Source organism: Anopheles merus, unplaced genomic scaffold (genome assembly GCF_017562075.2).
Source record: "Anopheles merus strain MAF unplaced genomic scaffold, AmerM5.1 LNR4000654, whole genome shotgun sequence".
Taxonomy (NCBI): domain Eukaryota; kingdom Metazoa; phylum Arthropoda; class Insecta; order Diptera; family Culicidae; genus Anopheles; species Anopheles merus.
Window position 1 is genome coordinate 1 of NW_024428234.1, and position 10,000 is coordinate 10,000.

A 10,000-nucleotide genomic window follows, 5' to 3' on the forward strand; every position below is an offset into this window, starting at 1 on the left:
AATTGTTCTACGACGACCCATGTCTGCGACGTTTGTATTCGAGTTATGGCCCTCCGTAGTCTGACCGAGCAATTTTTTGTCCGCGCACTTTTGTGCACCGTGCACATTGATGTTTGATGAAAAGTACCCTACTCAGGGACGCGTAGAGCAATTGGTACCCCCTGCATGTTGTCGGTTTGACTTTCTGGTTGCACTTTTCATCATCTAGTGGTGTGTTTCTGACACGTTTTGAGGGTTTTTGGCGAAAAAAATTTTTTTGACTACTCGAGCTCTCCGGCCCTCGGTGCACTTTTTTTTGCAAAAGCTAGGGAGCTGTCCCTAGGTTCGGGGTGTCACAAAATTAGAAAAGTGTCAAAAACCACTATCCGGAATCGGATAGAGAATGCTTAGACGAGCTAAAATTGTTCTACGACCCATGTCTGCGACGTCTAGTATTCGAGTTATGGCCCGCCGTAGGTCTGACCGAGAATTTTTGTTCCGCGCACTTTGTGCACCGTGCACATTGATGTTTGTATGAAAAAGTACCCTACCTAGGGACGCGTAGAGCAAATTGGTACCCCCCGGGCATGGTTGTCGGTTGACTTTCTGGTTGCACTTTTCATCATCTAGGGTGTGTTGTTCTACACGTTTTGATGGTTTTTTAAGCGAAAAAAATTTTTTTGACTACTCGAGCTCTCCGGCCCGTTCGGTGCCCTTTTTTGCAAAACGGCTAGGGAGCTGTCCCTAGGTTCGGGGTGTCACAAAATGATGAAAAGTGGTCAAAAAACCACTATCCAGAATCGGATAGAGAATGATTAGACGAGCTTAAAATTGTTCTACGACCCATGTCTGCGACGTTTTAGTATTCGAGTTATGGCCCGCCGTAGGTCTGACCGAGCAATTTTTGTTTCCGCGCACTTTGTGCACACCCTGCACAGTTGATGTTTGTATGAAAAGTACCCTACCTATGGACGCGCGTAGAGCAAATTGGTACCCAAAAATCCCCCCGCATTTGTCGTTGGTACTTTCTGGTTGCACTTTTCATCACTATGGTGTGTTTCTGACCGTTTTGAGGGTTTTTAGCGAAAAAAATTTTTTGACTACTCGAGCTCTCCGGCCCGTTCGGTGCACTTTTTTGCAAAAAGCTAGGGAGCTGTCCCTAGTTCGGGGTGTCACAAATGATGAAAAGTGGTCAAAAAACCACTATCCAGGATCGGATAGAGAATGATTCTACGAGCTTAAATTGTTCTACGACCCATGTCTGCGACGTTTAGTATTCGAGTTATGGCCCCGTAGGTCTGACCGAGCAATTTTTGTTCCGCGCACTTTGTGCACCGTGCACATTGATGTTTGTATGAAAAAGTACCCTACCTAGGGACGCGTAGACAAATTGGTACCCCCCCCGCATGTTGTCGGTTGACTTTCTGGTTGCACTTTTCATCATCTAGGGTGTGTTTCTGACACGTTTTGAGGGTTTTTAAGCGAAAAAAATTTTTTTGACTACTCGAGCTCTCCGCCCGTTCGGTGCACTTTTTTTGCAAAAAGCTAGGGAGCTGTCCCTAGGTTCGGGTGTCACAAAATGAGAAAAGTGGTCAAAAAACCACTATCCAGAATCGGATAGAGAAATGATTAGACGAGCTTAAAATTGTTCTACGACCCATGTCTGCGACGTTTAGTATTCGAGTTATGGCCCGCCGTAGGTCTGACCGAGCAATTTTTGTTCCGCGCACTTTGTGCACCGTGCCATTGATGTTTGTATGAAAAAGTACCCTACCTAGGGACGCGTAGAGCAAATTGGTACCCCCGGGCATGTTGTCGGTTGACTTTCTGGTTGCACTTTTCATCATCTAGGGTGTGTTTCTGACACGTTTTGAGGTTTTTTAGCGAAAAAAATTTTTTTGACTACTCGAGCTCTCCGGCCCGTTCGGTGCACTTTTTTGCAAAAAGCTAGGGAGCTGTCCCTAGGTTCGGGGTGTCACAAAATGATGAAAAGTGGTCAAAAACCACTATCCAGAATCGGATAGAGAATGATTAGACGAGCTTAAAATTGTTCTACGACCCATGTCTGCGACGTTTAGTATTCGAGTTATGGCCCGCCGTAGGTCTGACCGAGCAATTTTTGTTCCGCGCACTTTGTGCACCGTGCACATTGATGTTTTGTATGAAAAAGTACCCTACCTAGGGACGCGTAGAGCAAATTGGTACCCCCGGCATGTTGTCGGTTGACTTTCTGGTTGCACTTTTCATCATCTAGGGTGTGTTTTCTGACACGTTTTGAGGGTTTTTAGCGAAAAAATTTTTTTGACTACTCGAGCTCTCCGGCCCGTTCGGTGCACTTTTTTGCAAAAAGCTAGGAGCTGTCCCTAGGTTCGGGTGTCACAAAATGATGAAAAGTGTCAAAAAACCCCTATCCAGAATCGGATAGAGAATGATTAGACGAGCTTAAAATTGTTCTACGAACCATGTCTGCGACGTTTAGTATTCGAGTTATGGCCCGCCGTAGGTCTGACCGAGCAATTTTTGTTCCGCGCACTTTGTGCACCGTGCACATTGATGTTTGTATGAAAAGTACCCTACCTAGGGACGCGTAGAGCAAATTGGTACCCCCGGGCATGTTGTCGGTTGACTTTCTGGTTGCACTTTTCATCATCTAGGGTGTGTTTCTGACACGTTTTGAGGGTTTTTAGCGAAAAAAATTTTTTTGACTACTCGAGCTCTCCGGCCCGTTCGGTGCACTTTTTTGCAAAAAGCTAGGGAGCTGTCCCTAGGTTCGGGGTGTCACAAAATGATGAAAAGTGGTCAAAAAAACCACTATCCAGAATCGGATAGAGAATGATTAGACGAGCTTAAAATTGTTCTACGACCCATGTCTGCGACGTTTAGTATTCGAGTTATGGCCCGCCGTAGGTCTGACCGAGCAATTTTTGTTCCGCGCACTTTGTGCACCGTGCACATTGATGTTTGTATGAAAAAGTACCCTACCTAGGGACGCGTAGAGCAAATTGGTACCCCCGGGCATGTTGTCGGTTGACTTTCTGGTTGCACTTTTCATCATCTAGGGTGTGTTTCTGACACGTTTTGAGGTTTTTAGCGAAAAAATTTTTTTGACTACTCGAGCTCTCCGGCCCGTTCGGTGCACTTTTTTGCAAAAAGCTAGGGAGCTGTCCCTAGGTTCGGGGTGTCACAAAATGATGAAAAGTGGTCAAAAAACCACTATCCAGAATCGGATAGAGAATGATTAGACGAGCTTAAAATTGTTCTACGACCCATGTCTGCGACGTTTAGTATTCGAGTTATGGCCCGCCGTAGGTCTGACCGAGCAATTTTGTTCCGCGCACTTTGTGCACCGTGCACATTGATGTTTGTATGAAAAAGTACCCTACCTAGGGACGCGTAGAGCAAATTGGTACCCCCGGGCATGTTGTCGGTTGACTTTCTGGTTGCACTTTTCATCATCTAGGGTGTGTTTCTGACACGTTTTGAGGGTTTTTAGCGAAAAAAATTTTTTTGACTACTCGAGCTCTCCGGCCCGTTCGGTGCACTTTTTTGCAAAAAGCTAGGGAGCTGTCCCTAGGTTCGGGGTGTCACAAAATGATGAAAAGTGGTCAAAAAACCACTATCCAGAATCGGATAGAGAATGATTAGACGAGCTTAAAATTGTTCTACGACCCATGTCTGCGACGTTTAGTATTCGAGTTATGGCCCGCCGTAGGTCTGACCGAGCAATTTTTGTTCCGCGCACTTTGTGCACCGTGCACATTGATGTTTGTATGAAAAAGTACCCTACCTAGGGACGCGTAGAGCAAATTGGTACCCCCGGGCATGTTGTCGGTTGACTTTCTGGTTGCACTTTTCATCATCTAGGGTGTGTTTCTGACACGTTTTGAGGGTTTTTAGCGAAAAAAATTTTTTTGACTACTCGAGCTCTCCGGCCCGTTCGGTGCACTTTTTTGCAAAAAGCTAGGGAGCTGTCCCTAGGTTCGGGGTGTCACAAAATGATGAAAAGTGGTCAAAAAACCACTATCCAGAATCGGATAGAGAATGATTAGACGAGCTTAAAATTGTTCTACGACCCATGTCTGCGACGTTTAGTATTCGAGTTATGGCCCGCCGTAGGTCTGACCGAGCAATTTTTGTTCCGCGCACTTTGTGCACCGTGCACATTGATGTTGTATGAAAAAGTACCCTACCTAGGGACGCGTAGAGCAAATTGGTACCCCCGGGCATGTTGTCGGTTGACTTTCTGGTTGCACTTTTCATCATCTAGGGTGTGTTTCTGACACGTTTTGAGGGTTTTTAGCGAAAAAAATTTTTTTGACTACTCGAGCTCTCCGGCCCGTTCGGTGCACTTTTTTGCAAAAAGCTAGGGAGCTGTCCCTAGGTTCGGGGTGTCACAAAATGATGAAAAGTGGTCAAAAAACCACTATCCAGAATCGGATAGAGAATGATTAGACGAGCTTAAAATTGTTCTACGACCCATGTCTGCGACGTTTAGTATTCGAGTTATGGCCCGCCGTAGGTCTGACCGAGCAATTTTTGTTCCGCGCACTTTGTGCACCGTGCACATTGATGTTTGTATGAAAAAGTACCCTACCTAGGGACGCGTAGAGCAAATTGGTACCCCCGGGCATGTTGTCGGTTGACTTTCTGGTTGCACTTTTCATCATCTAGGGTGTGTTTCTGACACGTTTTGAGGGTTTTTAGCGAAAAAAAATTTTTTTGACTACTCGAGCTCTCCGGCCCGTTCGGTGCACTTTTTTGCAAAAAGCTAGGGAGCTGTCCCTAGGTTCGGGGTGTCACAAAATGATGAAAAGTGGTCAAAAAACCACTATCCAGAATCGGATAGAGAATGATTAGACGAGCTTAAAATTGTTCTACGACCCATGTCTGCGACGTTTAGTATTCGAGTTATGGCCCGCCGTAGGTCTGACCGAGCAATTTTTGTTCCGCGCACTTTGTGCACCGTGCACTTGATGTTTGTATGAAAAAGTACCCTACCTAGGGACGCGTAGAGCAAAGTGGTACCTCCGGGCATGTTGTCGGTTGACTTTCTGGTTGCACTTTTCATCATCTAGGGTGTGTTTCTGACACGTTTTGAGGGTTTTTAGCGAAAAAAATTTTTTTGACTACTCGAGCTCTCCGGCCCGTTCGGTGCACTTTTTTGCAAAAAGCTAGGGAGCTGTCCCTAGGTTCGGGGTGTCACAAAATGATGAAAAGTGGTCAAAAAACCACTATCCAGAATCGGATAGAGAATGATTAGACGAGCTTAAAATTGTTCTACGACCCATGTCTGCGACGTTTAGTATTCGAGTTATGGCCCGCCGTAGGTCTGACCGAGCAATTTTGTACTGAAATGTATGGCGGATATATTATTACTCAAACAACATTGCCTTGTATCGTGTCCTACTTGGTCGGCACGGTAAGTATCGACTATAACAAGATTAAATGGATTGAGTGATAACATTTTAAGCCCATTTCCTAAGCCGTGCACCAAAATTGTGTACCGATCAGGGAAAGTACACTACGTACGCGTTCATGGATGTCCATGTTGGTACAAGTTGCCGGTCAGGATAGCCGTGCACCAAATTGTGTACCGATCAGGGAAAGTACAACACGGAGGGCGCAGCCCGAGCGTACGCGTTCATGGATGTCCATGTTGGTACACATGCACCAAAATTGTGTACCGATCAGGGAAAGTACACTACGTACGCGTTCATGGATGTCCATGTTGGTACAAGTTGCCGGTCAGGATAGCCGTGCACCAAAATTGTGTACCGATCAGGGAAAGTACAACACGGAGGGCGCAGCCCGAGCGTACGCGTTCATGGATGTCCATGTTGGTACACATGCACCAAAATTGTGTACCGATCAGGGAAAGTACACTACGTACGCGTTCATGGATGTCCATGTTGGTACAAGTTGCCGGTCAGGATAGCCGTGCACCAAAATTGTGTACCGATCAGGGAAAGTACAACACGGAGGGCGCAGCCCGAGCGTACGCGTTCATGGATGTCCATGTTGGTACACATGCACCAAAATTGTGTACCGATCAGGGAAAGTACAACACGGAGGGCGCAGCCCGAGCGTACGCGTTCATGGATGTCCATGTTGGTACAATCTACATGTACGTACCTAGTTTTTGGTCAAAAGTTGCAATAAAGTGCTTGTATGCTTAAAATGCTTATCTCAACCGGTCACCTTTTGGCCTGCCCTTTTATAGACAGAAACCTAGAAAGATACGCCCGAGGGCGGTAGCCCGAGGGCGAAACTCGCGATTTTTGTGTTTTTCCATTCGCCCGGGACGACGAAATGAGCTCTGTGCACATCGTGCCGAAAACTGTCTTCTCCACCGTTGTTTTTGTCCGTCTGATCATAAAATCACCCTTATTTGTGTACCATTTGGAGTGCGCAGCCCAAACGTACGCGTTAATGTTAATGTTTGTATACACTACATGTATGTTCCTAGGATTTGGTAATTGAGTCAAACACACAATTCCCCGACCGTCGCGGACACCATTCTTGGACAGAAGTCCTAGTACGTAGAGTACTTTCCCTAGGTATGTGCCCGTTCGTGACTATCGTTGCGTGCATACGGACACGCTTGGGTATGTTTACCATACAAGGTTTACTAGGGAAACCTGCTTGCTCGACCATTGCCCTCCCGTCGCGGACACCATTCTTGGACAGAAGTCTAGTACGTAGAGTACTTTCCCTAGGTATGTGCCCGTTCGTGACTATCGTTGCGTGCATACGGACACGCTTGGGTATGTTACCATACAAGGTTTACTAGGGAAACCTGCTTGCTCGACCATTGCCCTCCCGTCGCGGACACCATTCTTGGACAGAAGTCCTAGTACGTAGAGTACTTTCCCTAGGTATGTGCCGTTCGTGACTATCGTTGCGTGCATACGGACACGCTTGGGTATGTTTACCATACAAGGTTTACTAGGGAAACCTGCTTGCTCGACCATTGCCCTCCCGTCGCGGACACCATTCTTGGACAGAAGTCCTAGTACGTAGAGTACTTTCCCTAGGTATGTGCCCGTTCGTGACTATCGTTGCGTGCATACGGACACGCTTGGGTATGTTTACCATACAAGGTTTACTAGGGAAACCTGCTTGCTCGACCATTGCCCTCCCGTCGCGGACACCATTCTTGGACAGAAGTCCTAGTACGTAGAGTACTTTCCCTAGGTATGTGCCCGTTCGTGACTATCGTTGCGTGCATACGGACACGCTTGGGTATGTTTACCATACAAGGTTTACTAGGGAAACCTGCTTGCTCGACCATTGCCCTCCCGTCGCGGACACCATTCTTGGACAGAAGTCCTAGTACGTAGAGTACTTTCCCTAGGTATGTGCCCGTTCGTGACTATCGTTGCGTGCATACGGACACGCTTGGGTATGTTTACCATACAAGGTTTACTAGGAAACCTGCTTGCTCGACCATTGCCCTCCCGTCGCGGACACCATTCTTGGACAGAAGTCCTAGTACGTAGAGTACTTTCCCTAGGTATGTGCCCGTTCGTGACTATCGTTGCGTGCATACGGACACGCTTGGGTATGTTTACCATACAAGGTTTACTAGGGAAACCTGCTTGCTCGACCATTGCCCTCCCGTCGCGGACACCATTCTTGGACAGAAGTCCTAGTACGTAGAGTACTTTCCCTAGGTATGTGCCCGTTCGTGACTATCGTTGCGTGCATACGGACACGCTTGGGTATGTTTACCATACAAGGTTTACTAGGGAAACCAGGAAGGAATTCTAGGCACACGTTTTGTTCCATCCACAGTAACTTTCGTCTCTTAAGGTAGCTATTTAACTTGTTTGCCATGATAAGTAACCTGCTTCCCCGACCGTCGCGGACACCATTCTTGGACAGAAGTCCTAGTACGTAGAGTACTTTCCCTAGGTATGTGCCCGTTCGTGACTATCGTTGCGTGCATACGGACACGCTTGGGTATGTTTACCATACAAGGTTTACTAGGGAAACCTGCTTGCTCGACCATTGCCCTCCCGTCGCGGACACCATTCTTGGACAGAAGTCCTAGTACGTAGCGTTCTTTATTGTACTTGATCAGTTTGTATTGCCTTCGCTTTGTTCCATCGACACTTGCTACTGCTCACTAAGGGTTTTTGTTTGTGATGTGTACGATAAGCCACGGTCTATCCTATCCGGCACTTTATCAACACTTTTCACCCAAGTCATAGGAACGTAGTGTACTTTCCCTGATCGGTACACAATTTTGGTGCACGGCTATCCTGACCGGCAACTTGTACCAACATGGACATCCATGAACGCGTACGCTCGGGCTGCGCCCTCCGTGTTGTACTTTCCCTGATCGGTACACAATTTTGGTGCACGGCTATCCTGACCGGCAACTTGTACCAACATGGACATCCATGAACGCGTACGCTCGGGCTGCGCCCTCCGTGTTGTACTTTCCCTGATCGGTACACAATTTTGGTGCACGGCTATCCTGACCGGCAACTTGTACCAACATGGACATCCATGAACGCGTACGCTCGGGCTGCGCCCTCCGTGTTGTACTTTCCCTGATCGGTACACAATTTTGGTGCACGGCTATCCTGACCGGCAACTTGTACCAACATGGACATCCATGAACGCGTACGCTCGGGCTGCGCCCTCCGTGTTGTACTTTCCCTGATCGGTACACAATTTTGGTGCACGGCTATCCTGACCGGCAACTTGTACCAACATGGACATCCATGAACGCGTACGCTCGGGCTGCGCCCTCCGTGTTGTACTTTCCCTGATCGGTACACAATTTTGGTGCACGGCTATCCTGACCGGCAACTTGTACCAACATGGACATCCATGAACGCGTACGCTCGGGCTGCGCCCTCCGTGTTGTACTTTCCCTGATCGGTACACAATTTTGGTGCACGGCTATCCTGACCGGCAACTTGTACCAACATGGACATCCATGAACGCGTACGCTCGGGCTGCGCCCTCCGTGTTGTACTTTCCCTGATCGGTACACAATTTTGGTGCACGGCTATCCTGACCGGCACTAAATCGTCAGTTTTCGTCCATAACCTAGGAACGTCGTGTAGGTTTCATCATTTTATGTTTGATTCGGTTTAATATGATTGAAAAATACGCTAAGTCCCAGAAATCTGAACTCGAATACTTCCTCCATGTTGCGCCAAAAGCTACTGACCAACGCCTAGCTTGTGACCCATTTATAGTTTAATTTCCATTAATAGTTTTGAAAAATACGCTAAGTCCCAGAAATCTGAACTCGAATACTTCCTCCATGTTGCGCCAAAAGCTACTGACCAACGCCTAGCTTGAGACCCATTTATAGTTTAATTTCCATTAATAGTTTTGAAAAATACGCTAAGTCCCAGAAATCTGAACTCGAATACTTCCTCCACGTGGCGCCAAAAGCTACTGAGCAACGCCTAGCTTGTGACCCATTTATAGTTTAATTTCCATTAATAGTTTTGAAAAATACGCTAAGTCCCAGAAATCTGAACTCGAATACTTCCTCCATGTTGCGCCTAAAGCTACTGACCAACGCCTAGCTTGAGACCCATTTATAGTTTAATTTCCATTAATAGTTTTGAAAAATACGCTAAGTCCCAGAAATCTGAACTCGAATACTTTCTCCATGTGGCGCCAAAAGCTACTGACCAACGCCTAGGTACATGGTTGGTACATGGATTGTATGCATGCAGGCGTACTGCCGTGCTGGACCGGAAAATCGCACTAGCTACTAGAACGTAGAGTAATTCCCCTAGATAGGTGCTTTTGCATGCCTCTGATCGACGACCATGCAACTTGCAACGTGCGACACGCGTAGGTAGGCTTCCCCATACAAGTTCCCTAGGGTAGCACCAAATTGCATACTTTCAGGCGTAATTTTCGGAACCGTGTACCGTGCATGGTACAAGTATCAGTAGCTCGTGCAATTTGTTTTGCATCGTGTTGCGGTTGCCGGTGCGTCAAGATAGGAGTGTTTCGAGACTTTTGCCAAGCTTGAGTGCCATTT